The sequence below is a fragment of the Perca fluviatilis genome, chromosome 20 (assembly GCF_010015445.1).
Source record: "Perca fluviatilis chromosome 20, GENO_Pfluv_1.0, whole genome shotgun sequence".
Classification (NCBI taxonomy): domain Eukaryota; kingdom Metazoa; phylum Chordata; class Actinopteri; order Perciformes; family Percidae; genus Perca; species Perca fluviatilis.
The window spans coordinates 1,720,551-1,747,545 of NC_053131.1; the positions used below are offsets into that span (position 1 = coordinate 1,720,551).

At 41.5% G+C, this 26,995-nt stretch overlaps 24 non-coding genes and 8 pseudogenes across 24 annotated transcripts; all 32 read left to right on the forward strand.

Moving 5' to 3' along the window:
- The first annotated feature begins 102 nt into the window (after window positions 1-102).
- On the forward strand, window positions 103-222 carry LOC120550475 (annotated as a pseudogene).
- A 103-nt stretch (window positions 223-325) lies between these two features.
- On the forward strand, window positions 326-445 carry LOC120550246 (annotated as a pseudogene).
- Window positions 446-549: 104 nt separating this feature from the next.
- Window positions 550-669, forward strand: LOC120550540 (annotated as a pseudogene).
- A 104-nt stretch (window positions 670-773) lies between these two features.
- On the forward strand, window positions 774-892 carry LOC120549999. Its single transcript, XR_005637491.1, has one exon. It is a non-coding gene; the product is annotated as a 5S ribosomal RNA (ribosomal RNA).
- A 104-nt stretch (window positions 893-996) lies between these two features.
- LOC120550292 lies at window positions 997-1,113 on the forward strand (annotated as a pseudogene).
- A 103-nt stretch (window positions 1,114-1,216) lies between these two features.
- On the forward strand, window positions 1,217-1,335 carry LOC120549984. The gene has a single exon (XR_005637477.1). It is a non-coding gene; the product is annotated as a 5S ribosomal RNA (ribosomal RNA).
- Window positions 1,336-1,438: 103 nt separating this feature from the next.
- On the forward strand, window positions 1,439-1,557 carry LOC120550077. The gene has a single exon (XR_005637557.1). It is a non-coding gene; the product is annotated as a 5S ribosomal RNA (ribosomal RNA).
- A 104-nt stretch (window positions 1,558-1,661) lies between these two features.
- LOC120550384 lies at window positions 1,662-1,778 on the forward strand (annotated as a pseudogene).
- A 104-nt stretch (window positions 1,779-1,882) lies between these two features.
- Window positions 1,883-2,000, forward strand: LOC120550165. The gene has a single exon (XR_005637640.1). It is a non-coding gene; the product is annotated as a 5S ribosomal RNA (ribosomal RNA).
- A 104-nt stretch (window positions 2,001-2,104) lies between these two features.
- On the forward strand, window positions 2,105-2,223 carry LOC120550066. Its single transcript, XR_005637552.1, has one exon. It is a non-coding gene; the product is annotated as a 5S ribosomal RNA (ribosomal RNA).
- Window positions 2,224-2,323: 100 nt separating this feature from the next.
- On the forward strand, window positions 2,324-2,442 carry LOC120550170. Its single transcript, XR_005637645.1, has one exon. It is a non-coding gene; the product is annotated as a 5S ribosomal RNA (ribosomal RNA).
- A 104-nt stretch (window positions 2,443-2,546) lies between these two features.
- Window positions 2,547-2,665, forward strand: LOC120549991. Its single transcript, XR_005637483.1, has one exon. It is a non-coding gene; the product is annotated as a 5S ribosomal RNA (ribosomal RNA).
- A 104-nt stretch (window positions 2,666-2,769) lies between these two features.
- LOC120550010 lies at window positions 2,770-2,888 on the forward strand. Its single transcript, XR_005637501.1, has one exon. It is a non-coding gene; the product is annotated as a 5S ribosomal RNA (ribosomal RNA).
- A 103-nt stretch (window positions 2,889-2,991) lies between these two features.
- LOC120550294 lies at window positions 2,992-3,108 on the forward strand (annotated as a pseudogene).
- A 104-nt stretch (window positions 3,109-3,212) lies between these two features.
- On the forward strand, window positions 3,213-3,331 carry LOC120550002. The gene has a single exon (XR_005637494.1). It is a non-coding gene; the product is annotated as a 5S ribosomal RNA (ribosomal RNA).
- A 105-nt stretch (window positions 3,332-3,436) lies between these two features.
- Window positions 3,437-3,555, forward strand: LOC120550510. Its single transcript, XR_005637737.1, has one exon. It is a non-coding gene; the product is annotated as a 5S ribosomal RNA (ribosomal RNA).
- Window positions 3,556-3,659: 104 nt separating this feature from the next.
- LOC120550361 lies at window positions 3,660-3,773 on the forward strand (annotated as a pseudogene).
- A 104-nt stretch (window positions 3,774-3,877) lies between these two features.
- On the forward strand, window positions 3,878-3,996 carry LOC120549985. Its single transcript, XR_005637478.1, has one exon. It is a non-coding gene; the product is annotated as a 5S ribosomal RNA (ribosomal RNA).
- Window positions 3,997-4,100: 104 nt separating this feature from the next.
- Window positions 4,101-4,219, forward strand: LOC120550521. The gene has a single exon (XR_005637740.1). It is a non-coding gene; the product is annotated as a 5S ribosomal RNA (ribosomal RNA).
- A 104-nt stretch (window positions 4,220-4,323) lies between these two features.
- LOC120550289 lies at window positions 4,324-4,442 on the forward strand. Its single transcript, XR_005637714.1, has one exon. It is a non-coding gene; the product is annotated as a 5S ribosomal RNA (ribosomal RNA).
- A 104-nt stretch (window positions 4,443-4,546) lies between these two features.
- On the forward strand, window positions 4,547-4,665 carry LOC120549986. The gene has a single exon (XR_005637479.1). It is a non-coding gene; the product is annotated as a 5S ribosomal RNA (ribosomal RNA).
- Window positions 4,666-4,769: 104 nt separating this feature from the next.
- LOC120550171 lies at window positions 4,770-4,888 on the forward strand. The gene has a single exon (XR_005637646.1). It is a non-coding gene; the product is annotated as a 5S ribosomal RNA (ribosomal RNA).
- Window positions 4,889-4,992: 104 nt separating this feature from the next.
- On the forward strand, window positions 4,993-5,111 carry LOC120550301. Its single transcript, XR_005637715.1, has one exon. It is a non-coding gene; the product is annotated as a 5S ribosomal RNA (ribosomal RNA).
- A 104-nt stretch (window positions 5,112-5,215) lies between these two features.
- LOC120550011 lies at window positions 5,216-5,334 on the forward strand. Its single transcript, XR_005637502.1, has one exon. It is a non-coding gene; the product is annotated as a 5S ribosomal RNA (ribosomal RNA).
- Window positions 5,335-6,092: 758 nt separating this feature from the next.
- On the forward strand, window positions 6,093-6,211 carry LOC120550312. The gene has a single exon (XR_005637716.1). It is a non-coding gene; the product is annotated as a 5S ribosomal RNA (ribosomal RNA).
- A 104-nt stretch (window positions 6,212-6,315) lies between these two features.
- On the forward strand, window positions 6,316-6,433 carry LOC120550215. Its single transcript, XR_005637687.1, has one exon. It is a non-coding gene; the product is annotated as a 5S ribosomal RNA (ribosomal RNA).
- Window positions 6,434-6,512: 79 nt separating this feature from the next.
- LOC120550012 lies at window positions 6,513-6,631 on the forward strand. Its single transcript, XR_005637503.1, has one exon. It is a non-coding gene; the product is annotated as a 5S ribosomal RNA (ribosomal RNA).
- A 7,371-nt stretch (window positions 6,632-14,002) lies between these two features.
- Window positions 14,003-14,121, forward strand: LOC120550178. Its single transcript, XR_005637652.1, has one exon. It is a non-coding gene; the product is annotated as a 5S ribosomal RNA (ribosomal RNA).
- A 104-nt stretch (window positions 14,122-14,225) lies between these two features.
- LOC120550239 lies at window positions 14,226-14,344 on the forward strand (annotated as a pseudogene).
- Window positions 14,345-14,448: 104 nt separating this feature from the next.
- On the forward strand, window positions 14,449-14,567 carry LOC120550158. Its single transcript, XR_005637633.1, has one exon. It is a non-coding gene; the product is annotated as a 5S ribosomal RNA (ribosomal RNA).
- Window positions 14,568-23,440: 8,873 nt separating this feature from the next.
- Window positions 23,441-23,559, forward strand: LOC120550189. Its single transcript, XR_005637663.1, has one exon. It is a non-coding gene; the product is annotated as a 5S ribosomal RNA (ribosomal RNA).
- Window positions 23,560-23,663: 104 nt separating this feature from the next.
- LOC120549987 lies at window positions 23,664-23,782 on the forward strand. The gene has a single exon (XR_005637480.1). It is a non-coding gene; the product is annotated as a 5S ribosomal RNA (ribosomal RNA).
- Window positions 23,783-26,995: the final 3,213 nt, after the last annotated feature.

The following is a 26,995-nucleotide window of genomic DNA, read 5'->3' on the forward strand; positions in this document are numbered from 1 at the left end:
TTTTTCTTACACTTTCAACAGCAGGGGTCTGCTCTCCTAATTTATACCACAAGTGTATCTTGCATTTTACCATCTATAAATATCTTGTGTTCACCTCGCTCTAATTACGGCCATACCACCCTGAACACGCCCGATCTCGTTTGATCTTGCAAGCTAAGCAAAGGTAGGGCCGGGTCAGTACTTGGATGGGAGACTGCCTGGGAATACCCGGTACTGTAAGCTTTTATTCCCATTGGACAACAGCAGGGGCTATGCTCCTTCTATATACCACAAGTATACTTGCATTTTACCATGTATAAATACCTTGTGTTCACCTACTCTAAAGGCTTACGGCCTTACCACCGTGAACATACCCGATCTCGTTTGATCTCGGAAGCTAAGCAAGGGAGGGCCGGGGTCAGTACTTGGATGGGGGACTGCCTGGGAATACCCGGTGCTGTAAGCTTTTTATTTACACTTTCAACAGCAGGGTCTGTGCTCTAATTTATACCACAAGTGTCATTGCATTTTACCTTCTATAAATATCTTGTTTTCACCTGCTCTAATGGCGCCCGCGGCACATACCACCCTGAATCCACCGATCTCGTTTGATCTCGGAAGCTAAGCAAGGTAGGGGCCGGGTCAGTACTTGGATGGGAGACTGCCTGGGAATACCCGGTGCTGTACGCTTTTATTCTACCACTTTCAACAGCAGGGGCTGTGCTCCTAATTTATACCACAAGTGTCATTGCATTTTACCATCTATAAATATCTTGTTTTCACCTGCTCTAATGGCTTACGGCCATACCACCCTGAACATGCCCGATCTCGTTTGATCTCGGAAGCTAAGCAAGGTAGGGCCGGGTCAGTACTTGGATGGGAGACTGCCTGGGAATACCCGGTGCTGTAAGCTTTTTATTCCCATTGTACAACAGCAGGGGCTATGCTCCTTCTATATACCACAAGTATACTTGCATTTTACCATGTATAAATACCTTGTGTTCACCTACTCTAATGGCTTATGGCCATACCACCGTGAACATGCCCGATCTCGTTTGATCTCGGAAGCTAAGCAAGGTAGGGCGGGTCAGTACTTGGATGGGAGACTGCCTGGGAATACCGGTGCTGTAAGCTTTTATTCTACACTTTCAACAGCAGGGTCTGTGCTCCTAATTTATACCACAAGTGTCATTGCATTTTACCATCTATAAATATCTTGTTTTCACCTGCTCTAATGGCTTACGGCCATACCACCGTGAACACGCCCGATCTCGTTTGATCTCGGAAGCTAAGCAAGGTAGGGCCGGGTCAGTACTTGGATGGGAGACTGCCTGGGAATACCCGGTGCTGTAAGCTTTTATTCTACACTTTCAACAGCAGGGTCTGTGCTCCTAATTTATACCACAAGTGTCTTTGCATTTTACCATCTATAAATATCTTGTTTTCACCTGCTCTAATGGCTTACGGCCATACCACCCTGAACACGCCCGATCTCGTTTGATCTCGGAAGCTAAGCAAGGTAGGGCCGGGTCAGTACTTGGATGGGAGACTGCCGGGGAATACCCGGTGCTGTAAGCTTTTTATTCTACACTTTCAACAGCAGGGTCTGTGCTCCTAATTTATACCACAAGTGTCATTGCATTTTACCATCTATAAATATCTTGTTTTCACCTGCTCTAATGGCTTACGGCCATACCACCGTGAACATGCCCGATCTCGTTTGATCTCGAAGCTAAGCAAGGTAGGGCCGGGTCAGTACACGGATGGGAGACTGCCTGGGAATACCGGTGCTGTAAGCTGTTTATTACCATTTTACAACAGCAGGGTCTATGCTCCTTCTATATACCACAAGTATACTTGCATTTTACCATCTATAAATATCTTGTGTTCACCTTCTTTATTCGCTTACGGCCATACCACCATGAATCGCCCGATCTCGTTTGATCTCGGAAGCTAAGCAAGGTAGGGCCGGGTCAGTACTTGGATGGGAGACTGCCTGGGAATACCCGGTGCTGTAAGCTGTTTATTACCATTTTACAACAGCTGGGGCTATGCTCCTTCTATATACCACAAGTATACTTGCATTTTACCATGAATAAATACCTTGTGTTCACCTACTCTAATGACTTACGGCCATACCACCATGAACACGCCCGATCTCGTTTGATCTCGGAAGCTAAGCAAGGTAGGGCCGGGTCAGTACTTGGATGGGAGACTGCCTGGGAATACCCGGTGCTGTAAGCTGTTTATTCTACATCACAGCAGGGTCTCTGCTCCTAATTTATACCACAAGTGTCATTGCATTTTACCATCTATTAATATCTTTTTTTCACCTGCTCTAATGGCTTACGGCCATACCACCCTGAACATACCCGATCTCGTTTGATATCGGAAGCTAAACAAGGTAGGGCCGGGTCAGTACTTGGATGGGAGACTGCCTGGGAATACCCGGTGCTGTAAGCTGTTTATTACCATTTTACAACAGCAGGGGCTCTGCTTCTTGTTTATACCACAAGTGTAATTGCATTTTACCATCTATAAATAACTTGTTTTCACCTTCTTTAATGGCTTACGGCCATACCACCCTGAACACGCCCGATCTCGTTTGATCTCGGAAGCTAAGCAAGGTAGGGCCGGGTCAGTACTTGGATGGGAGACTACCTGGGAATACCCGGTGCTGTAAGCTTTTTATTCCCATTGTACAACAGCAGGGGCTATGCTCCTTCTATATACCACAAGTATACTTGCATTTTACCATGTATAAATACCTTGTGTTCACCTACTCTAAAGGCTTACGGCCATACCACCGTGAACATGCCCGATCTCGTTTGATCTCGGAAGCTAAGCAAGGTAGGGCCGGGTCAGTACTTGGATGGGAGACTGCCTGGGAATACCCGGTGCTGTAAGCTTTTATTCTACACTTTCAACAGCAGGGTCTGTGCTCCTAATTTATACCACAAGTGTCATTGCATTTTACCATCTATAAATATCTTGTTTTCACCTGCTCTAATGGCTTACGGCCATACCACCTCAATACACCGATCTCGTTTGATCTCGGAAGCTAAGCAAGGTAGGGCCGGGTCAGTACTTGGATGGGAGACTGCCTGGGAATACCCGGTGCTGTAAGCTGTTTATTACCATTTTACAACAGCAGGGGCTGTGCTCCTAATTTATACCACAAGTGTAATTGCATTTTACCATCTATAAATATCTTGTTTTCACCTGCTCTAATGGCTTACGGCCATACCACCCTGAACACGCCCGATCTCGTTTGATCTCGGAAGCTAAGCAAGGTAGGGCCGGGTCAGTACTTGGATGGGAGACTACCTGGGAATACCCGGTGCTGTAAGCTTTTTATTCTACACTTTACAACAGCAGGGTCTGTGCTCCTAATTTATACCACAAGTGTCATTGCATTTTACCATCTATAAATATCTTGTTTTCACCTGCTCTAATGGCTTACGGCCATACCACCCTGAACACGCCCGATCTCGTTTGATCTCGGAAGCTAAGCAAGGTAGGGCCGGGTCAGTACTTGGATGGGAGACTGCCTGGGAATACCCGGTGCTGTAAGCTGTTTATTACCATTTTACAACAGCAGGGGCTATGCTCCTTCTATATACCACAAGTATACTTGCATTTTACCATCTATAAATATCTTGTTTTCACCTTCTTTAATGGCTTACGGCCATACCACCCTGAATACGCCCGATCTCGTTTGATCTCGGAAGCTAAGCAAGGGCGGGTCAGTACTTGGATGGGAGACTGCCTGGGAATACCCGGTGCTGTAAGCTGTTTATTACCATTTTACAACAGCAGGGGCTATGCTCCTTCTATATACCACAAGTATACTTGCATTTTACCATGTATAAATACCTTGTGTTCACCTACTCTAATGGCTTACGGCCATACCACCGTGAACACGCCCGATCTCGTTTGATCTCGGAAGCTAAGCAAGGTAGGGCCGGGTCAGTACTTGGATGGGAGACTGCCTGGGAATACCCGGTGCTGTAAGCTTTTTATTCTACACTTTCAACAGCAGGGTCTGTGCTCCTAATTTATACCACAAGTGTCATTGCATTTTACCATCTATAAATATCTTGTTTTCACCTGCTCTAATGGCTTACGGCCATACCACCCTGAACACGCCCGATCTCGTTTGATCTCGGAAGCTAAGCAAGGTAGGGCCGGGTCAGTACTTGGATGGGAGACTGCCTGGGAATACCCGGTGCTGTAAGCTGTTTATTACCATTTTACAACAGCAGGGGCTATGCTCCTTCTATATACCACAAGTATACTTGCATTTTACCATCTATAAATATCTTGTTTTCACCTTCTTTAATGGCTTACGGCCATACCACCCTGAATACGCCCGATCTCGTTTGATCTCGGAAGCTAAGCAAGGTAGGGCCGGGTCAGTACTTGGATGGGAGACTGCCTGGGAATACCCGGTGCTGTAAGCTGTTTATTACCATTTTACAACAGCAGGGGCTATGCTCCTTCTATATACCACAAGTATACTTGCATTTTACCATGTATAAATACCTTGTGTTCACCTACTCTAATGGCTTACGGCCATACCACCGTGAACACGCCCGATCTCGTTTGATCTCGGAAGCTAAGCAAGGTAGGGCCGGGTCAGTACTTGGATGGGAGACTGCCTGGGAATACCCGGTGCTGTAAGCTGTTTATTCTACACTTTCAACAGCAGGGTCTCTGCTCCTAATTTATACCACAAGTGTCATTGCATTTTACCATCTATAAATATCTTGTTTTCACCTGCTCTAATGGCTTACGGCCATACCACCCTGAACATACCCGATCTCGTTTGATATCGGAAGCTAAACAAGGTAGGGCCGGGTCAGTACTTGGATGGGAGACTGCCTGGGAATACCCGGTGCTGTAAGCTGTTTATTACCATTTTACAACAGCAGGGGCTCTGCTTCTTGTTTATACCACAAGTGTAATTGCATTTTACCATCTATAAATAACTTGTTTTCACCTTCTTTAATGGCTTACGGCCATACCACCCTGAATACGCCCGATCTCGTTTGATCTCGGAAGCTAAGCAAGGTAGGGCCGGGTCAGTACTTGGATGGGAGACTGCCTGGGAATACCCGGTGCTGTAAGCTTTTTATTCCCATTGTACAACAGCAGGGGCTATGCTCCTTCTATATACCACAAGTATACTTGCATTTTACCATGTATAAATACCTTGTGTTCACCTACTCTAAAGGCTTACGGCCATACCACCGTGAACATGCCCGATCTCGTTTGATCTCGGAAGCTAAGCAAGGTAGGGCCGGGTCAGTACTTGGATGGGAGACTGCCTGGGAATACCCGGTGCTGTAAGCTTTTTATTCTACACTTTCAACAGCAGGGTCTGTGCTCCTAATTTATACCACAAGTGTCATTGCATTTTACCATCTATAAATATCTTGTTTTCACCTGCTCTAATGGCTTACGGCCATACCACCCTGAAACGACGTCCACCGTTGATCTCGAGGCTAAGCAAGGTAGGGCCGGGTCAGTACTTGGATGGGAGACTGCCGGGGAATACCGGTGCTGTAAGCTTTTTATTCTACACTTTCAACAGCAGGGTCTGTGCTGCTAATTTATACCACAAGTGTCTTGCATTTTACCATCTATAAATATCTTGTTTTCACCTGCTCTAATTGCTTACGACCATACCCATGAACAGGCCGATCTCGTTTGATCTCGAGCTAAGCAAGGTAGGGCCGGGTCAGTACTTGGATGGGAGACTGCCGGGAATACCCGTGCTGCTGTAAGCTGTTTTTTACCATTTAACAACAGCAGGGGCTATGCTCCTTCTATATACCACAAGTATACTTGCATTTTACCATGTATAAATACCTTGTGTTCACCTACTCTAAAGGCTTACGACACCACCGTGAACACATCCCGTCTCGGATCTCGGAAGCTAAGCAAGGTAGGGCCGGGTCAGTACTTGGATGGGAGACTGCCTGGGAATACCCGGTGCTGTAAGCTTTTTATTCTACACTTTCAACAGCAGGGTCTGTGCTCCTAATTTATACCACAAGTGTCATTGCATTTTACCATCTATAAATATCTTGTTTTCACCTGCTCTAATGGCTTACGGCCATACCACCCTGAATACGCCCGATCTCGTTTGATCTCGGAAGCTAAGCAAGGTAGGGCCGGGTCAGTACTTGGATGGGAGACTGCCTGGGAATACCCGGTGCTGTAAGCTGTTTATTACCATTTTACAACAGCAGGGGCTCTGCTTCTTGTTTATACCACAAGTGTAATTGCATTTTACCATCTATAAATATCTTGTTTTCACCTTCCTTAATAGCTTACGGCCATACCACCCTGAATACGCCCGATCTCGTTTGATCTCGGAAGCTAAGCAAGGTAGGGCCGGGTCAGTACTTGGATGGGAGACTGCCTGGGAATACCCGTGCTGTAAGCTTTTTATTCCCATTGTACAACAGCAGGGGCTATGCTCCTTCTATATACCACAAGTATACTTGCGTTCACCTACTCTAAAGGCTTACGGCCATACCACCGTGAACATGCCCGATCTCGTTTGATCTCGGAAGCTAAGCAAGGTAGGGCCGGGTCAGTACTTGGATGGGAGACTGCCTGGGAATACCCGGTGCTGTAAGCTTTTTATTCTACACTTTCAACAGCAGGGTCTGTGCTCCTAAGTTATACCACAAGTGTCATTGCATTTTACCATCTATAAATATCTTGTTTTCACCTGCTCTAATGGCTTACGGCCATACCACCGTGAACACGTGTGTGCGGAGAGGAGGAGCTAGCAACAGAGTGCAGGAGTGTGAGTAGAGTGAGGACGTGTGTGAGAGTAGCAGAGAGTTGAATTGTTTGTTTTGTGTTTAATTGCCTGAAATACGGTTTTTGTTCTTTTCTTTTATTTCGTTTTGCCCCCTAGCAGCACAGGCTGCAGGGGGACACTTTTTGTTGTAGTTTTGAGTGAGTTTGAAAAACCTAAAAAAAAAAAAAAAAAAAAAAAACATTTAAAAAATAAAAAAGTAACCAAAAAAATGAGCACGGCAGGGAGACAGAGGACGACCACGGGTGATAAGGCTGAAAGACATAGGAGTAGAAGTAATGTTAGGGATAGTGAAGAACAGAGGACGGTAGATAAACAGAATGAGAGAGAGAAGCAACGGTGGAAGGAAACACGCACGGAGAAGCAGAAGGCGGAGTACGAGGGGAAAATAGTAATGGCGGAGGCACGACAGACAGAGCAGACTGGAGAGCACGCTGCACACACGGAGGTACAGACGGGGAAGCAGATGGTTGAGCAAGCAGGCAAGGGGCAGATGACAATGGAGGAGAAACGAGTGACGGAGACAACGGTGAAGGAAACGGCCACAACAGAGACGGCAATGGCGGCGGTGCTGCATGACGCAGACACGGTGGAGCACACATACGCGGTGGAGAACATAGACACGGAGGAAAGCACACATATGGCGGAGCCAGGGGAAGCAGAGACACTCCCGAAGTTGATGGGACCGGACGGGAAAGGAGGGTTTGCACAGAGCAAACCGGACCACAGATATCAGCAGGAACTGACAGTCAGAGTAAAGACTGACACGGAGCTGCCCATATTGGAGTTGCTAACAGCCATTCGGTTTTTGGCTGGAGGCTTGTTGGCGTGCAGACAAATAGAAAAAACTGAGTTTGAAGTGACATTATCGGATGAAAAAGGGAAAAGGAACATTCTGAAGGGGTTTCAAGTGGGCGATGTGGCCGTGTCTGTTCGAGACTTGTGTGTGTATGAGACTATGGTTTCCTTTATGAAACTGCCTGCATATATAACAGATGCTGAGATTCTGGAGAAGTTGACATTGTGGAATGTGAAGCCAATATCACTATATATGGCCGGGGACGAATGTGGCAGATGGGACCAGGTTTGTGAAAGTCAAGTTTGATGGAGTAGTAAAATCCCTGCCTTATTCGGCGAGGTTTTCGACAGCGCAGGGACCGCAGTTCTTTAGGGTGCTGCATGATGGACAGATGAAGACATGTCGGCTGTGTATGGATCCAGATCATCTGATGAAGGACTGTCCCCAGTTCTACTGTTACCGGTGCAAACAGCAAGGACACTATAGCAGGGACTGCAGCATGGAGGTAAGTAGGTGTCAGGTGTGTCACAACAGACAATCTGATTGTATTTGTCATTCTAGTGAAGAATCTGAGAGTGAAATTGATGTAGATCAAATTGAAAAAGTTGTTTTAGATAACCAAAATGATAGTGAGGAAGAAGAGGAGCTGATAGTAGAGCTGCCGGCTCAGCTTAAGAGCTGCAAAGAAGTGAGGAGGGATGTCGGTGGTGTACACGGGGTGTGGTGAGGTGAGACGGTTACGACTGTGCAGGAAACCCAGGCTGAGGAGAGCAGGGTGGACAGAGTAACCAGCATTCCAGATAGCATGGATTGTATTGAGAATTATACAGAAGAAGTCTTGTCACGATGCGGGGAAGGGGAGGAGGAGATGAGATGAAAAACATTGCGTCTGCCTCCTCCCTGAATGTGGGATTGCAGACAGGACATGAATCCAGGTCTGAGAAAAACATGGTCCCTCCAGAAAAAACCACCACACATACCCAGTGTAACACCGATAGTTAGTGATGAATCTGATTTTGATAATGATGAGGATTTGTTTAAAACTCCGACCAGGTATCCGCAGCTTGTGAAAAAAAAATATTGTAAAAGAACAGACTAAGAATAGACAGATGAAAATGGCAAAGACACTTCCTTAAAAGGTGATTGGATGGCTGTTGTGACACATCTGGCTCTTATTTTCTCCATGCTGCAGCTTATTTCTTTAAATGCAAATGGACTGAGGACTGCTACAAAAACTACTTCCATACTAACCTCTTTGGTTTTGATGTATTGTGTATACAAGAAACAAAGTGGGATGAGCAGGAGATGACTACTAAACGGGGTTGCTGGAAAGGAGAATTATATGTAAGTAATGGGGTAAATGGGAATGGTGGGGTTGCTATGTATGTGAGGGAGGGTAAACTAACTAATGTAAATTTAATATATAAAGATAAATTAGGCAGGATGTTGGTGGTGGATTGTATTTATGAGGGTTTGGTGGTTATAAGAATAATTCTATATATGCGCTTCAAATCTGAAAAGAAAGAATTATTTTTTCAGAGAACTAAAAAAAATGGTGTACATCTAGTACAGTGATTGTGGAGATTTTAATGTTGTACAAACAAAATCAGACATCTCGAGAAATAATGTTTTTAAAACAGACACAAGTCGGAAAGAACTAGAAATATTATTGGCGGAGGTAAGTATGTGTGATGTGTGGAGAGCGATATCCTAATAAGAAGGAGTATTCCGCCACCAAATAGTCGGAAACGCCTTGAAACAATCACGTATTGATTTATGCATGGCTTCGCATTCTTGTGTAAATATATTACTAATTCTCAGTATATACAAAATGCCTGGAGTGATCACTGTTATATGCAGTGCAATATTGATAGCTTTCAACAGAAGAGGAAAGGGGAAAGTGGTGCTTTAATACTAGTCACTTAAGTGATAAAAAATATGTTTATTATGATGAATATGATGTTGGATAATGCCAAAATGGAAATTTTTTGAATGATGAAAATGTGTGTTGTAACAACTTAAGAGACGTAATAAAGAAAAAAGTATTGTATATAGTAAAGAAAAGTATTTAAAGGATACAGCTTTAGAAAAACAATTATGTGATGATTTGAGAAAGGAAGCAATTAAACTAGATAATAATAGAAATAGTAGTACTGAAAAATATGAAATATTAAAATCTAAATTAAAACTAATAGAAGAATATAAATGTAAAGGGGCTGCAATACGCAGTAAGATCCAAAACTACATGGAGGGGGAGAAATGTACAGCTTTTTTTTTTCTTGCGTGTAGAAAAAAATGAATCAACAAAAAACTAATATTGAAGAGCTAGAAACAACAGAGGGTATGAATACAAAAGATCAGAGAGAAATAATGACAGGAATAGAGAAATATTATACAAATTTATTTAAAAGTGAGAGTACGGGATATTACATGTGTGAATCGTGTTTTGAGTAAATTAAAAAGGAAAAATAAGTGAGGAAGATAAAGAGTGGTGTGATGCGTCTTTTACAGATGCGGATTTAGATCAAGCAATAGGGGGTTTAAATGAGAATAAAAGTCCAGGGGAGGATGGCTTGCCGGCTGAATTTTACAAAACCTTCAGGGAAAAACTCAAACCATTATTAAGAACCGTCTTTACAACAATGCAAGAAATAGACAATAAACCGGTTTCATTTTCCACAGGGGTCATCAATATTTTTTATAAAAAGAAAGGGGATAAAAATAATTTAGATAACTATAGACCGATTAGCTTATTAAATACAGATTATAAAATATTAGCAAAATTACTGGCAAATAAAATAAAAATGGTCATCAATAACATAGTGGGGGAGGGACAATCTTACAGTATACCAGGGAGGGATATAACAGACTCAATAACTACAATAAAAAATACAGTACGGACTATGGCGGCAGGGGGGGGGATATGGGTAGGGATAGATTTAATGAAAGCATTCGATAGGGTAGAGCATTCTTTTTTATTTAAAACGTTAGAGTCATTTGGGTTTGGGGATAGACTAGTAAATTGGATTAGGTTATTATACAGGGATGTATATAGTGTGGTGAAATGCAATGGTGGATACACAGAGGGGGTGAGGATAGATAGGTCAATTAGACAGGGGTGTCCTCTGTCATCATTGCTGTACAGTTTGGTTGCAGAACCTCTGGCAGCGATGGTGGCAGAGGACGGGCACATTCACGGTGTAGAAGTAGGTAAAGATAACAGGGTAACGGTGGTACAATATGCAGACGACATTAATTTTTTTGCAGACAATAATCAGGAGGTCAGTAGGTTCATTACACATTTACAGGAATATCAGTTAGCATCAGGAGCAAGAGTCAATAGCAGTAAGTCAGAAATAACTAAATTCGGAGTAGATTCATCACAGACCGAAACATGGGGATTCACCAGGGTGTTTAGTCCACGTAAGGTTTTAGGAGTATACATAGGGGCAGATGAGGAAGGTGCAGATAGACAGACATGGGAGGGGGTGATCAAAAAGGTGGAAAAGGTACTTAATATGTGGAAACTGAGGGGGTTGATGGTAAGAGGTAAGGTAATGGTAGCAAATGTTCTGTGTCATTCACTTATAACACACACACTGAGCACTTGTTTTTTACCGGGGTGGGTATTAGGAAAAATAAATGGGTTGATTGATGGTTTTTTATGGAGATCGAAGGGAGTATGTGTAAAACATGGGGTAATGGTAAATGGGGTTAAGGGAGGTGGGTTGAAATTGGTGGATTTGGTGACCAAAAGGGACGCATTAAGGGTAAAATTAGTAGGGAAATTTTTAGATGGAGGGTGTGGGGCAAGATGGAAGGCTTATTTTGGGGATTTGTTGAGGTCGTTTAATTTAAGAGGAGATAATAATTTGTGTGTTAAACACACTGCAAATGACCTCCGTCACCTCCCTGGCTTTTACAGGGAGGTGATGGAGGCATGGGCGGAAGTGCTTCCGTGTGTGAATGTTGTGTGTGTGACTAAAGAACAAGTTAATCAAATACCATTTCTCAATAACCCGGCTTTTCAGTATCAGAATAGGACCATAAATAACAAAGCTTTACAGGATGCAAACTGCCAGACCATAGTCCATATATACAATAATCGGGGGAGAATTGATGCGAGTGTTGTGTGAAAGAGTTAGAAGAAAGGGAGTGAGTGTTCGAGGTGAAAGTGTTAAAGGAGATTTGTGATAACGTAAGAGCATGTATGAAAGATGAATGGTTGATTTTGTTGAGAGGTGCGCGGATGGGATGAATGAGAGGGCGACAGTAGATTTTACTTTGTGTACAGGAGATAAAACAGAATACATCAGTAAAATAAAGAGTAAAAAATGGTATGCAATATTAATTGACAGAATTATCAAAATACCAACTGCAAATAAAATATGGATGACCATTTTTAACAGTATAATAGAAAGAAGAATTTGGGAGCACATAGTAGTACCATTTTCATCACCGGCAATGTTTGCATTAGACTTTAAAATTAGACACAGGAGAATTTACCCGGCAGTAATATTACATCAGATAAATCACAGCATAAGTAGGGAATGTTCAGTGTGTAAGGTACAGGTAGAGACTATTGAGCATATATTTTGGATTGTCCAAAATTGTGTGTATATATGGATAATTTGAGAGTGCTATTGTTTAAAAAATGTAAACTTGAGTTTGATAATGATGATGAGTGGAAAATGGCCCTGATGTTTGGTGTGCCTAAAAAGGAAGGAGTCAATACTGATATGGTTAATATTGTCCTGTGCCTATCACGAAGGTCTTTATTCCTAAGGAGGAATGTAGCCTTTTATGAGGGAAGGTATTTGGATGTATGGGTTTTGTTTTGTTGCCAACTTAAGGCTCATTTTCATTTATTTTTTGTAAAAGGGGTTGATTTTTTTGTAGATGCATTCATGGGAGGGAATGATTTATTTTCAATTGAGGGAGGGGAATTATTATTTAATTTAATTTAAGTTAAATGTAGATAGAGTGTGGAAGTGAGGTATGTGTGATGCACTAGTAAAAAGATTGTTTTAGGACACATGGTGATTGAAGAAGGGTTAGTGGTTTTGTGTTTATTTTGATAGACTTTTCAGTTGGTTAAGATGGATTTGAGAGAGAATGCATGAACAGGGGTAGGGTGTTTCTATGTGGGTGGAATGAATGCAGGTTTGTTGTTTTAGTTTGGTTTGTTTGATTTTGTTTCTTCTATTGTTTGTTTAGTATCTAGTGTTTGTTTTATTTGTCCTTTATTTTAACTATATGGATATTTTGGAAGTTGAGTTTATTTAAATTTTTGAGTTTATGAGTTTATGAGTTTAACCTTGAATGGTTATTTGGTTTTGTTTATATTTAAGTTTATGATTTAACCATGAGTGGTTATTTGGTTTTGTTTATCTTTGAGTTTATGAGTTTATGATTTTGATCTTCAGTGGTTATTTGGTTTTGTTTATATTTGATTTTATGATTTAATCCTAAGTGGTTTTGTGGTTTTGTTTTATATTTGAGTTTATGATTTTGACCTTCAGTGGTTATTTGGTTTGGTTTATATTTGATTTTATGATTTAACCCTAAGTGGCTTTTTGGTTTTGTTTTATATTTGAGTTTATGATTTAACCCTAAGTGGCTTTGTGGTTTTGTTTTATATTTGAGTTTATGAGTTAATGATTTTGACCTTCAGTGGTTATTTGGTTTTGTTTATATTTGATTTAATGATTTAACCCTAAATGGTTATTTGGTTTGGTTTATATTTGAGTTTATGATTTAACCATGAGTGGTTATTTGGTTTTGTTTATATTTGAGTTTATGATTTAACCATGAGTGGTTATTTGGTTTTGTTTATCTTTGCGTTTATGAGTTAATGAATTTGACCTTCAGTGGTTATTTGGTTTTGTTTATATTTGAGTTTATGATTTAACCATGAGTGGTTATATGGTTTTGTTTTATATTTGAGTTCATGAGTTAAATGAGTTTAATCTTGAATGTTTTATTTGATTTGTTTATCTTTAATTTTATGTGTTTATGATTTTATGAGTTTATTCACTTAAAATTCAGTTAAGAATGTTTTTTGTGTTATTTTCTGAATGACTGATTTATGTGTTTATTTGTGTTTTATTTTGACTATTTGATTTTAAATAGTGTGTGTTTTATATATAACATGTGGAATTTTTGATAATAAAAGAAAAAAAAAAACATGCCCGATCTCGTTTGATCTCGGAAGCTAAGCAAGGTAGGGCCGGGTCAGTACTTGGATGGGAGACTGCCTGGGAATACCCGGTGCTGTAAGCTTTTTATTCCCATTGTACAACAGCAGGGGCTATGCTCCTTCTATATACCACAAGTATACTTGCATTTTACCATGTATAAATACCTTGTGTTCACCTACTCTAAAGGCTTACGGCCATACCACCGTGAACATGCCCGATCTCGTTTGATCTCGGAAGCTAAGCAAGGTAGGGCCGGGTCAGTACTTGGATGGGAGACTGCCTGGGAATACCCAGTGCTGTAAGCTTTTTATTTTACACTTATAACAGCAGGGTCTGTGCTGCTAATTTATACCACAAGTGTCATTGCATTTTACCATCTATAAATATCTTGTTTTCACCTGCTCTAATGGCTTACGGCCATACCACCCTGAACACGCCCGATCTCGTTTGATCTTGGAAGCTAAGCAAGGTAGGGCCGGGTCAATACTTGGATGGGACACTGCCTGGGAATACCCGGTGCTGTAAGCTTTTTATTACCCTTTTACAACAGCAGGGGCTATGCTCCTTCTATATACCACAAGTATACTTGCATTTTACCATGTATAAATACCTTGTGTTCACCTACTCTAATGGCTTACGACCATACCACCGTGAACATGCCCGATCTCGTTTGATCTCGGAAGCTAAGCAAGGTAGGGCCGGGTCAGTACTTGGATGGGAGACTGCCTGGGAATACCCGGTGCTGTAAGCTTTTTATTCTACACTTTCAACAGCAGGGTCTGTGCTCCTAATTTATACCACAAGTGTCTTTGCATTTTACCATCTATAAATATCTTGTTTTCACCTGCTCTAATGGCTTACGGCCATACCACCTGACCACGTGTGTGCAGAGAGAGGGAGGAGTCAGCAGCAGTGTGCAGGAGTGTGTGAGGAGAGCGGACGTGTGTGAGAGAGCAGAGTGTTTGTGAATTGTTTGTTTGTTAGTTTTTTGCCTGAAACACGTTTTTTTTGTTTTCTTTTATTTCGTTTTTCCCCCCTAGCAGCACAGGCTGCAGGGGGACACTTTTCTTTGTAGGTTTGAGTGTGTGTGGAAAAAATCGATAAAAAATCTAAAAAATAAAAAAAAAATAAAAAAGGGTGAATGGCAGGGAGAGAGAAGTAAGTTTCGGTGGAGGTAACACAGAGAGAGAGGAGCAGGAGTAGTTTAAGACGGGGAGAGGATAGTAAGAAACACGAAGGGGAAGATAGGGAGCAGCAGGAAGGGTTGAGTAAGAAGGAGCACATGGTGAGGCCAGCAATGGCGGAGGCACGGGTGGAAGGGAAGACGGCGAGTTACACGGTGGTGGAGGCGGAGCAACGGAGGGAGGACGTGGCAGCGGACCCCGACCCGGAGACGACACTGGCAGCGACGCAAGTGGTGGAGCCGGAGGGGGAAGCTGCGGACATGAGAGGGCTGGCAAAAACGGTGACCCGTATGGCGGAACGGACAGGCTCGGAGGGAGAGGAGCCAGAGAAAAAGAGAATGAGACCGGACGGAACGGGCGGTTTTGTCCAGCAGAAACCAGAGCATCGATACAGACAAGATCTGACAGTACGTATGAAGGTTCAGTCACAAGAGGAGTTGCCGATACTGGAATTATTGACTGCCGTTCGTTTCCTGGCTGGGGGTCTGCTGGCGTGCAGACAGGTTGAGAGGAACGAGTACGAGGTGACTTTGACGGAGGAGAAAGGAAAGCTGAATATGCTGAAGGGATTCCAGGTGGGAGATGTGGAGGTTACAGTGTCGGATCTTTGTGTTAATGAGGTTATGGTGTCGTTTATGAAACTGCCAGCCTATATAAATGACAATGACATTTTGGACAAGCTGAGGATCTGGGGGGTGACACCAACGTCGGCGATTCGGAGGCGGATGTGGCCGGGGACGAACGTGGCGGACGGGACCCGGTTTGTGAGAGTTAAGTTCGAGGGGGTGGTGAAATCCCTGCCCTACTCAGCTAAATTTTCTACTGCACAAGGACCGCAATTCTTCAGGGTACTGCACAATGGACAATTTAAATCATGCAGGCTATGTATGGACCCAGCGCACCTGATGAAGGACTGCCCGTTGTTTTCGTGCTACAGGTGCAAGCAGCAGGGACATTACAGCAGGGACTGCACACAGGAGGTGAGTAGGTGCCAGGTGTGCCGTAACAAACAGTCAGACTGTATATGTAATGCTAGTGAAAATTCTGACTCTGAACAAAATGATATTGCTGACCAAAATGATGTGGCGAGTGATTCGGATGAGGGGAGTGTTAAAATGGGATTACATGTGGATATACAGACAGAACAGGGAGGGGGTGGTGAAGAGACAGAGGAAGAGGAAGAAGAAAAGGAGGAGGTAGCACAAGGGGCGGTGGTGAGTAGGTTGGATGTGACCGTGCAGGAGACTGTGACTGTGGAGGGTCCGGTAGACGCCGCAACCTTTGGTCCGGACAGTCAAGATGAAATTCAGTTTAATACTGAAGAAGTTTTGGCACGATGTAAGGAGGGAGGGAGAGGCGTGGTGCAAAACAGTACGCCTACTCCCAAACAACTTGCGGGATTGCAGACGAAACCAAAATCTAAGTCCGAGATAAAACAAACCGCTCATCCAATACCACCTTACAGGCCCCGAGCTGCCTCTTCAGAGTTGGGATATGGGGAAGAATGTGATCTTTTGGATAATATTGAACCGAGTCAGCAAGATTTTGAGTTACCATCTTATCAAACTAAACGAAAAATTAGGATGAGAGGGGCTAAGACGTACTCCACAAAATGACACATTGAATGTTTGTTGCGGCATACATGGCACCTATCATCCTCATGTTGCAGCTGACCTCGTTAAATGTAAATGGACTGAGGAATGTGACCAAACTGAATTCATTGTTGAATTCAGTTCAGTTTGATGTACTATGTGTACAAGAGACCAAGTGGGATGAGCACAAGGAGAGACGACAGAGAGGACGGTGGCCGGGGCTTTTGTATGTGAGTAATGGTGTGCAAGCGAATGGTGGTGTGGCTGTGTTTTGCAAGAGTGATAGAGTGAGTGATGTGAAATTGGTGTATGGAGATGGTGTGGGTAGAATGTTAGTGTTATCAATGATATTTGAAGAAACTGAAATTAGACTGATAAATATATACGCACCTAATTTAGAAAAAGAAAGAACGGTTTTTATTAAACAACTAACAAAATGGGTGACACCGTATACTATAATTGTGGGAGACTTTAATATAGTTCAAACTAAAATGGACTGCTCAAAAAATAATGTCTTTAAAACAGACATGAGTAGAAAAAGTCTAGAGTTATTGTGTGATGATACCAATTTGTGTGATGTGTGGAGAGCTACTTATCCTGATAAGAGAGAGTTCTCCCGTCATCAAGTGGTGATGAATGTGTTAAAGCAAACACGAATTGATTTATGTTTAGTTTCGGCTAACATGTGTAAATGGATTTTTAATCCTAGTTATACTAAAAATGTATGGAGTGATCATTGTGCATATACATGTGACTTGATTAAGGAAGAGAAAAAACGGAGGGGGGGGGTTATGGTGTTTGAATACTAGTCATTTAAATGATGATAATTATGTATTCATTATAAATAAGATGTTGGATGATGCTAAATGGGAGATGGGTTTAAATGATGATGTGTTGGTGTGGTGGGAAGAGTTTAAGGAGAGGATTAAGAAGAAGAGTATAAGGTATAGTAAAGATAAAAATATTATAGATACAGCCTTAGAAAATAAATTATATATTGACTTAAATAATGAAACTATAAAATTAGATATGAATCCAGCTTATAATACAGATAGATATGAAATAATTAAATCACAACTAAAAAGTATAGAAGAGTATAAATGTAAGGGGGCTGCTATTCGCAGCAAAATAAGAAATTATATAGAAGGGGAAAAATGCACTGCATTCTTTTTAAGAGTGGAAAAAAATAATCAAAATAAAACTAATATAGTAGAAATAGAAACTGAGGGAGGTGAAACTACCAAAGATAATTTAGAAATAATGATGGAAATTAAGAAATATTATACAAAATTGTTTGCTAGTCAAGAGACTGATAGTGTGTGTATGAATCGTGTGTTGGGGAGCCTGAAGAGGAGGTTGGGAGAGGATGATAGTGAATGGTGTGATGCAGATTTTACGGATGCGGATGTGGATGTGGCGATTGATGGTTTGAATGATAATAAGAGTCCAGGGGCGGATGGCCTACCGGCTGAATTTTATAAAAAATTTAAAGACAAAATCAAACCATTACTAAAACAAATATTTCGTCATATGCAGGAACAGGACAATAAACCGGAATCATTTTCAGGGGGGGTCATCAACATTTTTTACAAAAAAAAAGGTAATAAAACTCATTTGGACAACTACAGACCCATCAGCTTACTCAATACCGATTACAAGATACTAGCAAAAATACTGGCAAATAAAATCAAAACTGTTATTCATCAACTCATAGGTCAAACACAGTCATACAGCATACCAGGGAGGGACATAACAGACTCAATAATAACAATAAAAGACACAGTACGGATGATGGCAGAGGGCGCAGGGGTTTGGATTGGGATTGATTTGATGAAGGCTTTTGATAGGGTGGAGCATTCTTTTTTGTTTGGGATTTTGAGGAGGTTTGGTTTTGGGGATGGTTTGATAGGTTGGATAGAATTATTGTATAGGGATGTATATAGTGTGGTGAAATGTAACGGTAGGTACACGGAGAAGGTGAGGATAGGGAGATCGATAAGGCAGGGCTGTCCTCTGTCATCATTGCTGTACAGTCTGGTTGCAGAACCTCTGGCAGCAATGGTGGCAGAGGATAGCCTCATTCACGGTGTAGAGGTGGGTAAAGGAAACAGGGTTAAAATGGTGCAGTATGCAGATGACATTAATTTTTTCACAACCAACAGTCAGGAAGTCAACAGGTTCATCACACATCTACAGCAATATCAATCAGCATCAGGGGCAAAGGTTAACATAGGCAAATCGGAAATAACTACATTTGGTTCAGCTACAACACAGACAGAAACATGGGGGTTTTCACGGGTGTTAATTCCACGAAAAGTGTTGGGTGTGTATATAGGGGCAGATGAGGAGGAGGCGGATAGGCAGACATGGGAGGGGGTGTTTAAGAAGGTGGAAGGGGTGTTGAATATGTGGCGGATGAGGGGTTTGTTGGTTAGGGGGAAGGTTATTGTTGTAAATGTTCTTTGTCACTCACTTGTCACACATGTTTTGAGCACTACTTTTTTACCGAGTTGGGCGGTGGGGCGCATTAATGGTTTGATTGACGGGTTTTTGTGGAGGTCTAAGGGGGTGTGTGTTCGGCACAGGGTTATGGTTAATGGGGTTAAAGAGGGGGGTTTAAAATTGATTGATGTGGGGGTTAAAAGGGATGCGTTACGGGTGAAATTGGTAGGGAAGTATTTGGATGGCGGGTGTGAGGCGGGATGGAAATTGTATTTTGGAGATTTATTGGGGGAGTTTGGGTCATGTGGGGATGTAAATTTATGTGTTGCGCATACCGCGGATGGCCTCCGTCGCCTCCCTGGCTTTTACAGGGAGGTGATGGAGGCCTGGAAAAAAGTGCTACCATGTGTTAAGTTAGAGTGTGTGACGAAGGAACAGGTTCATCAGATCCCATTTATCCATAACCCGGCATTTCTGTTTGCAAATAGAACTATTTACAATAAATCAATAATGCAAGCCAACTGTCAGTCCATAATACATCTGTGCAATAACCAGGGAAAGATAGAAACTAAAATAATATGTAGAGAACTAAAACTTAAAGGTGTGCTGTTTAGGGAAAAAATTATAGGTGAGATTTGTGATAAAGTTAAGTTGTGTATGAAGCCTGAGTGGCTTGCTTTGTTGGAGGGTCCAGATGATGTGTCTGGAAATAAACAGGTGGTGTTTAATGTGTGTAAAGGTGTGAAAATAACAAATGTATGTAAAATAAAAGTGAAAAAATGGTATGACATTTTGAAAGAGAAAATATGTGTTAAGCCGACGGCCAATGCGGCCTGGGCAACATATTTTTCAGAGGAGGTGGAGGGGAGAATTTGGGTAAATATTGATGTGTTATATACAGTGCCTTGCGAAAGTATTCGGCCCCCTTGAACGTTTCAACCTTTTGCCACATTTCAGGCCTCAAACATAAAGATATAAAACTGTAATTTTTTGTGAAGAATCAACAACAAGTGGGTCCCAATTATGAAGTGGAACGAAATTCATTGGCTATTTCAAACTTTTTTAACAAATAAAAAACTGAAAAAGTGGGGCGTGCAAATTATTCAGCCCCTTTACTTTCAGTGCAGCAAACTCTCTCCAGAAGTTCAGTGAGGATCTCTGAATGATCCAATGTTGACCTAAATGACTAATGATGATAAATAGAATCCAGCTGTGTGTATTCAAGTCTCCGTATAAATGCACCTGCTCTGTGATATCTCAGAGGTCCGAAGCGCACGAGAGCATCATGAAGAACAAGGAACACACCAGGCAGGGCCGAGATACTGTTGTGGAGAAGTTTAAAGCCGGATTTGGATACAAAAAGATTTTCCAAGCTTTAAACATCCCAAGGAGCACTGTGCAAGCGATAATATTGAAATGGAAGGAGTATCAGACCACTACAAATCTACGAAGACCCGGCCGTCCCTCTAAACTTTCAGCTCATACAAGGAGAAGACTGATCAGAGATGCAGCCAAGAGGCCCATGATCACTCTGGATGAACTGCAGAGATCTACAGCTGAGGTGGGAGACTCTGTCCATAGGACAACAATCAGTCGTATACTGCACAAATCTGGCCTTTATGGAAGAGTGGCAAGAAGAAAGCCATTTCTTAAAGATATCCATAAAAAGTGTCGTTTAAAGTTTGCCAAAAGCCACCTGGGAGACACACCAAACATGTGGAAGAAGGTGCTGTGGTCAGATGAAACCAAAATCAAACTTTTTGCAACAATGCAAAGTTATGTTTGGCGTAAAAGCAACACAGCTCATCACCCTGAACACACCATCCCCACTGTCAAACATGGTGGTGGCAGCATCATGGTTTGGGCCTGCTTTTCTTCAGCAGGGACAGGGAAGATGGTTAAAATTGATGGGAAGATGGATGGAGCCAAATACAGGACCATTCTGGAAGAAAACCTGATGGAGTCTGCAAAAGACCTGAGACTGGGATGGAGATTTGTCTTCCAACAAGACAATGATCCAAAACATAAAGCAAAATCTACAATGGAATGGTTCACAAATAAACATATCCGAGGTGTTAGAATGGCCAAGTCAAAGTCCAGACCTGAATCCAATCGAGAATCTGTGGAAAGAACTGAAAACTGCTGTTCACAAACGCTCTCCATCCAACCTCACTGAGCTCGAGCTGTATGGCAAGGAGGAATGGGCAAAAATGTCAGTCTCGATGTGCAAAACTGATAGAGACATACCCCAAGCGACTTACAGCTGTAATCGCAGCAAAAGGTGGCGCTACAAAGTATTAAGTTACTAGGGGGCTGAATAATTTTGCCGCCCAATATTTCAGTTTTTTATTTGTTTAAAAGGTTTGAAATATCCAATAAATTTCGTTCCACTTCATGATTGTGTCCCACTTGTTGTTGATTCTTCACAAAAAATTACAGTTTTATATCTTTATGTTTGAGGCCTGAAATGTGGCAAAAGGTCGAAAAGTTCAAGGGGGCCGAATACTTTCGCAAGGCACTGTATGTCCCCAGCAATGTTTAACTTATATTTTAAGTTGAGGCACCGGAGTATTTTTCCGGCAATAGTATTGCATCAGATAAACCACAGCATAGGTAGAGAGTGTAGGGTTTGTTTTACTGATGATGAGACTATTGAGCACATTTTTTTGACCTGTTCTCATTTAACTATGTTTAGTGAGAAACTCAAATTGTTGTTGAGTGTTAAATGTAATGTTGTTTTTAATAATGTGGAGGAGTGGAATGTGGCGCTGCTGTTTGGGGTGCCCAGGAAACCGAATGTGAATACAGGAGTGGTTAATATTGTCCTGAGTCTGGCCAGGAGGGCTGTGTTCCTGAGGAGGAACTGCGCCTTCTACGAAGGAAGACACTTGGACGTGTGGGTTTTGTTTCTTTGCCAGTTTAAGGCACATTTTCATTTGTTTTTTTCCAAAGGGGTTGATTTTTTTCAGAATGCATTCATGGGAGGGAATGATTTATTTTCTATCGAGGGAGGGGATTTATTATTTAATTTAATTTAAGTTAACTGTAAATAGAGTGTGGAAGTGAAGAATGATTGAATGCACTAGTACGTAGATTGTTTTTAGGACACATGGTGATTGAAGAAGGGTAAGTGGATTTTGTTTATTTTGATAGCCTTTTCAGTTGATTAAAATGGATGTGAGTGAGAATGAATGAACAGTGGTAGGGTGTTTCTATGTGGGTGGAATGAATGCAAGTTTGTTGTTTTACTTTGGGTTGTTTGATTTTGTTTCTTATTTTGTTTGTTGGTTTGTTTAGTATCTAGTGTTCGTTTTGTTTGTTCTTTATTTAACTATAGTGATATTTTGGAAGTTGAGTTTATATTATTTTGAGTTTATGAGTTTAACCTTGAATGGTTATTTGGTTTTGTTTATATTGATTTTATGAGTTTATGATTTAACCTTGAGTGGTTATTTGGTTTTGTTTATCTTTTAAGTTTATGATTTAACCTTAAGTGGTTATTTGGTTTTGTTTATCTTGATTTTATGATTTAACCTTAAGTGGTTTTTTGGTTTGTTTATCTTTGATTTTATGATTTAACCTTGAGGGGTTATTTGGTTTTGTTTATATTCAGGTTATTAGTTTATGATTTAACCTTAAATGGTTCTTTGGTTTTGTTTATCTTTTAAGTTTATGATTTAACCTTAAGTGGTTATTTGGTTTTGTTTATCTTGATTTTATGATTTAACCTTAAGTGTTTTTTTGGTTTGTTTATCTTTGATTTTATGATTTAACCTTGAGGGGTTATTTGGTTTTTTTATCTGTTGATTTTATGATTTAACCTTGAGTGTTTTTTTGGTTTTGTTTATCTGTGAATTTTATATGATTTAACCTTGAGTGGTTATTTGGTTTGGTGTATATTGATTTTATGATTTAACCTTGAGTGGTTATTTAGTTTTGTTTATCTTTGAGTTTATGAATTGATGAGTTTAATCTTGAATGTTTTATTTGGTTTTGTTATCTTTAAGTTTATGTGTTTATGATTTTATAAGTTAATTCAGTTGTGATTCAGTTAAGAATGTTTTTGTGTTTGTTTGTTATGTGTTATTTTCTGAATGAATGATTTATATGTTTAATTTTGTTTTATTTTGACTATTTGTTTTTAACCAAGTGTGTGATTTGTATATAAACATGTGAATTTTGATAATAAAAGATAAAAAAAAAAAACATGCCCGATCTCATCTGATCTCGGAAGCTAAGCAGAGTAGGGCTGGGTCAGTACTTGGATGGGAGACTGCCTGGGAATACCCGGTGCTGTAAGCTTTTTATTCTACACTTTCAACAGCAGGATCTCTGCTCCTAATTTATACCACAAGTGTCATTGCATTTTACCATCTATAAATATCTTGTTTTAACCTGCTCTAATGGCTTACGGCCATACCACCCTGAACATGCCCGATCTCGTTTGATATCGGAAGCTAAGCAAGGTAGGGCCGGGTCAGTACTTGGATGGGAGACTGCTTGGGAATACCCGGTGCTGTAAGCTGTTTATTACCCTTTTACAACAGCAGGGGCTATGCTCCTTCTATTTACCACAAGTATACTTGCATTTTATCATGAATAAATACCTTGTGTTCACCTACTCTAATGGCTTACGGCCATACCACCGTGAACACGCCCGATCTCGTTTGATCTCGGAAGCTAAGCAAGGTAGGGCCGGGTCAGTACTTGGATGGGAGACTGCCTGGGAATACCCGGTGCTGTAAGCTTTTTATTCTACACTTTCAACAGCAGGGTCTGTGCTCCTAATTTATACCACCTATAAATATCTTGTTTTCACCTGCTCTAATGGCTTACGGCCATACCACCGTGAACACGTGACGTGAGAGGCGGAGCCAGAGTCAGAGTGAGAATTGTTTGGTGAGAGGAGGAAGGAGAGTGTGCTTGAGGTAGATAATTTTTTGTTTGACATTTAATAGCCTGAAATACGGTCTTTTTTCGTTCTTTTTATATTGTTTTTGCCCCCTGGCAGCACAGGCTGCAAGGGGGACACTTTTTGTTGATAGGGAGACTTTAGTTTAGTTAGCGTTTTATTGTTTGTTTTTTTGTTTTTTTTGAGCGTCCCCGCTGTGTGTGTTGTGAACGCCATGACGGGGAGACCGCGACATACAACAGACCTGTTTATAGACAGAGATAGAAGCAGGAGCAGTATTAGACACGATAAGGAAGAGCAGACGAGGAAGACGAGTGGGGAGAGACGCGGCAGAGAGGTGGAGGTGGATATAGACAAGAAAAAGAAAGACGAAACCAAGCAGAAAGATCGTCTGGAAATGGGGAAGAAGGAGATACGGACGGAGAATCGGCAGGCGGAGAACAGAGACATAGAGGACAAGGGAATGGCGGTGCCACGAGCGGTGGGGCTGGCGGTGGAGCATACCACAACGGAGAAGACGGCCATGACAGAGGCACGAGCGGTGGAGATGATGGCGGAGCCTACAACCGGAAAGGGAAAAGGTCGGGCAGCAGACAAAGTGGCTGTGTTGATGACGGAGCACACGGCTGAGGTGGGAAAGGGCATGGCGGTTTTGAGGAGGGAGAGACTATGACCGGAGAGGAGGGAGAGGACGGAGGGACAGTGTCGGGTGAGCAGACAGACGGACGACAAGAGGAGGCAGCACAGCCTCGAGTGGTGGTGGAGCAGAAAAAGCTGAGGAGACGTTTGGTGCCAGATGGACAGGGTGAGCCCATGATGAGTAAACCTGAGAAACAATACCAACAGAATTTAACGGTTAGAATGCAAATTCACTCGGGGGAAGAGATACCAATCTTAGAGGTATTAACAACAATTCGTTTTTTGGCGGGGGGCCTAATGGCCTGTAGACAATTGGGGAAGAATGAATTTGAAGTTACCTTAACTGAAAATAAGGGTAAGCAGAGGATGTTAGAAGGGTTTCAAATTGGGGAAGTGGATGTAACGGTGAAAGATCTGTGTATACACGAAGCAATGGTATCTTTTATGAAATTACCGGCATACATAACGGACAAAGAAATGGAGGATAAACTGAGACTATGGGGGGTGACGCAAATGTCGTCAATAAAGAGACGTATGTGGCCAGGGACAAATGTGGCGGATGGCACAAGATTCGTGAGAGCAAAGTTCGAAGGGGAAGTTAAATCTTTGCCTTATTCGGCAAAATTTGCAACGGCACAAGGTATGCAGTTCTTCCGGGTGCTACATGATGGACAGACAAGTGTGTGTAGATTGTGTATGGATCCAGGACACCTAATGAGAGACTGCCCCATGTTTTTTTGTCATAAATGTAAAGAGCAAGGCCATTACATGAGAGACTGTAAGCAAGAGGTAAGTAAATGTTTGATCTGTCATAATAATATATCAAAATGCATATGTCAGATGAGTGATGACTCGAATAAAGATATGGAACAAAGTGATGAGAGGTCTGATGAAGACTCAAATGAGAGTAGTGAGAGTGAAGGGGAAATAGGGGAGGTTTTGCCAGTTCAGAAACAGACCAGTGAGGAAGAGAAGGAAGAAGTTTGTGAACCACAAGGGGAGGTGGGAAGTGAGATAGGTGCGACTGTGATGGAGACGGTGATTGAGTTAAGTCAGGTCGACAGCGTTACCTGTTTTCCAGACAGCATGGATTGCGTATCTTATGATACGGCTGATGTCTTGACGAGGTGCAGCACAGCTTGCTTGCCCCTCCCCTGACCGTGGGATTGCAAACAAGAGAGGAACCACTGTCTGAGAAAACGAAATCCACTTGTACACAACCACTGGAAAAATTCAGTGTGAAACTAAGAAATTTGGATGACAAATTGGATCTGTTTCTACCAAACAAAGGGAGTTGGCAGTTCCCAAAAAAAGTGGTCAAAAAGAGGGAGACAAAAAGAATGGCTAGAGGAGGGGGTAAATCAAAATTCTGACAGATGAAATGATATGTTTTGTATGACTTTTTGGACTTTGGTTATTCTCATGTTGCACTTGGTTTCACTCAATGTAAATGGATTGAAAACTGAAAAGAAGAGAAACTCTATTTTGAAAACTCTTAACTTTGATATATTTTGTGTGCAAGAAACCAAGTGGGATAAGGTGGAGGAAGAAAAGCAAAGGCGACAATGGAATGGACTTTTGTATGTAAGTAATGGTGTGGGAGCAAATGGTGGAGTAGCAATGTTTATTAAAATGGATAAAGTAAGGGATGTAAATTTAATATATAAGGATGAATTAGGGAGACTGTTAGTGGTTGAATGTGTCTTTGACAACACGGTTATTAGAATTATAAATATATATGCTTCAAACCTAGAGAAGGAGAGAATTATTATGTTTAGAGAACTACAGAAATGGTGTACAACTGAAACAGTGATTATGGGGGATTTCAATGTCATACAAGCCAAGATAGATATATCAGTTAAAAATGTGTTTCATACAGACACAAGTAGGAAAGTGTTGGAACTTTTTGTAATGGTTAATGAGGTAGGGTTTTAGATTAGGGGGGGGGGGGAAAAAAAAAAAAAAAAAAAAAGGGTTAAAAAATTTTTAGTAAGATAAAGAAAACATGTGTAAAAAAATAATTAATCCAAGATATACGCAGAATGTATGGAGTGACCATTGTATTTTGCAGTGTGAATTAGAAACAAAGGAAAAGAAACAGTGGGTTATGGGGTTTGAATACGAGTCATTTAGAGGATAAAAATTATGAACTGATGATAAATAAGATGTTAGATGACGCACGGTATGAGATGTTCTTAAATGATGATGTGTTGTTGTGGTGGGAGGGATTAAAAGAGAGAATTAAAAGGAAAAGTATTGGGTTTAGTAAGGAGAAATATACTAAAGAAATGGTATTGGAAAAACAATTGTGTGAAGAACTTAAGCAGGAAGCAATCCTTTTGGATACTAATGTGGACTGTAATACGGAAAAATATGAAATCTTGAAAGTAAAGTTAAGGAATATTGAAGA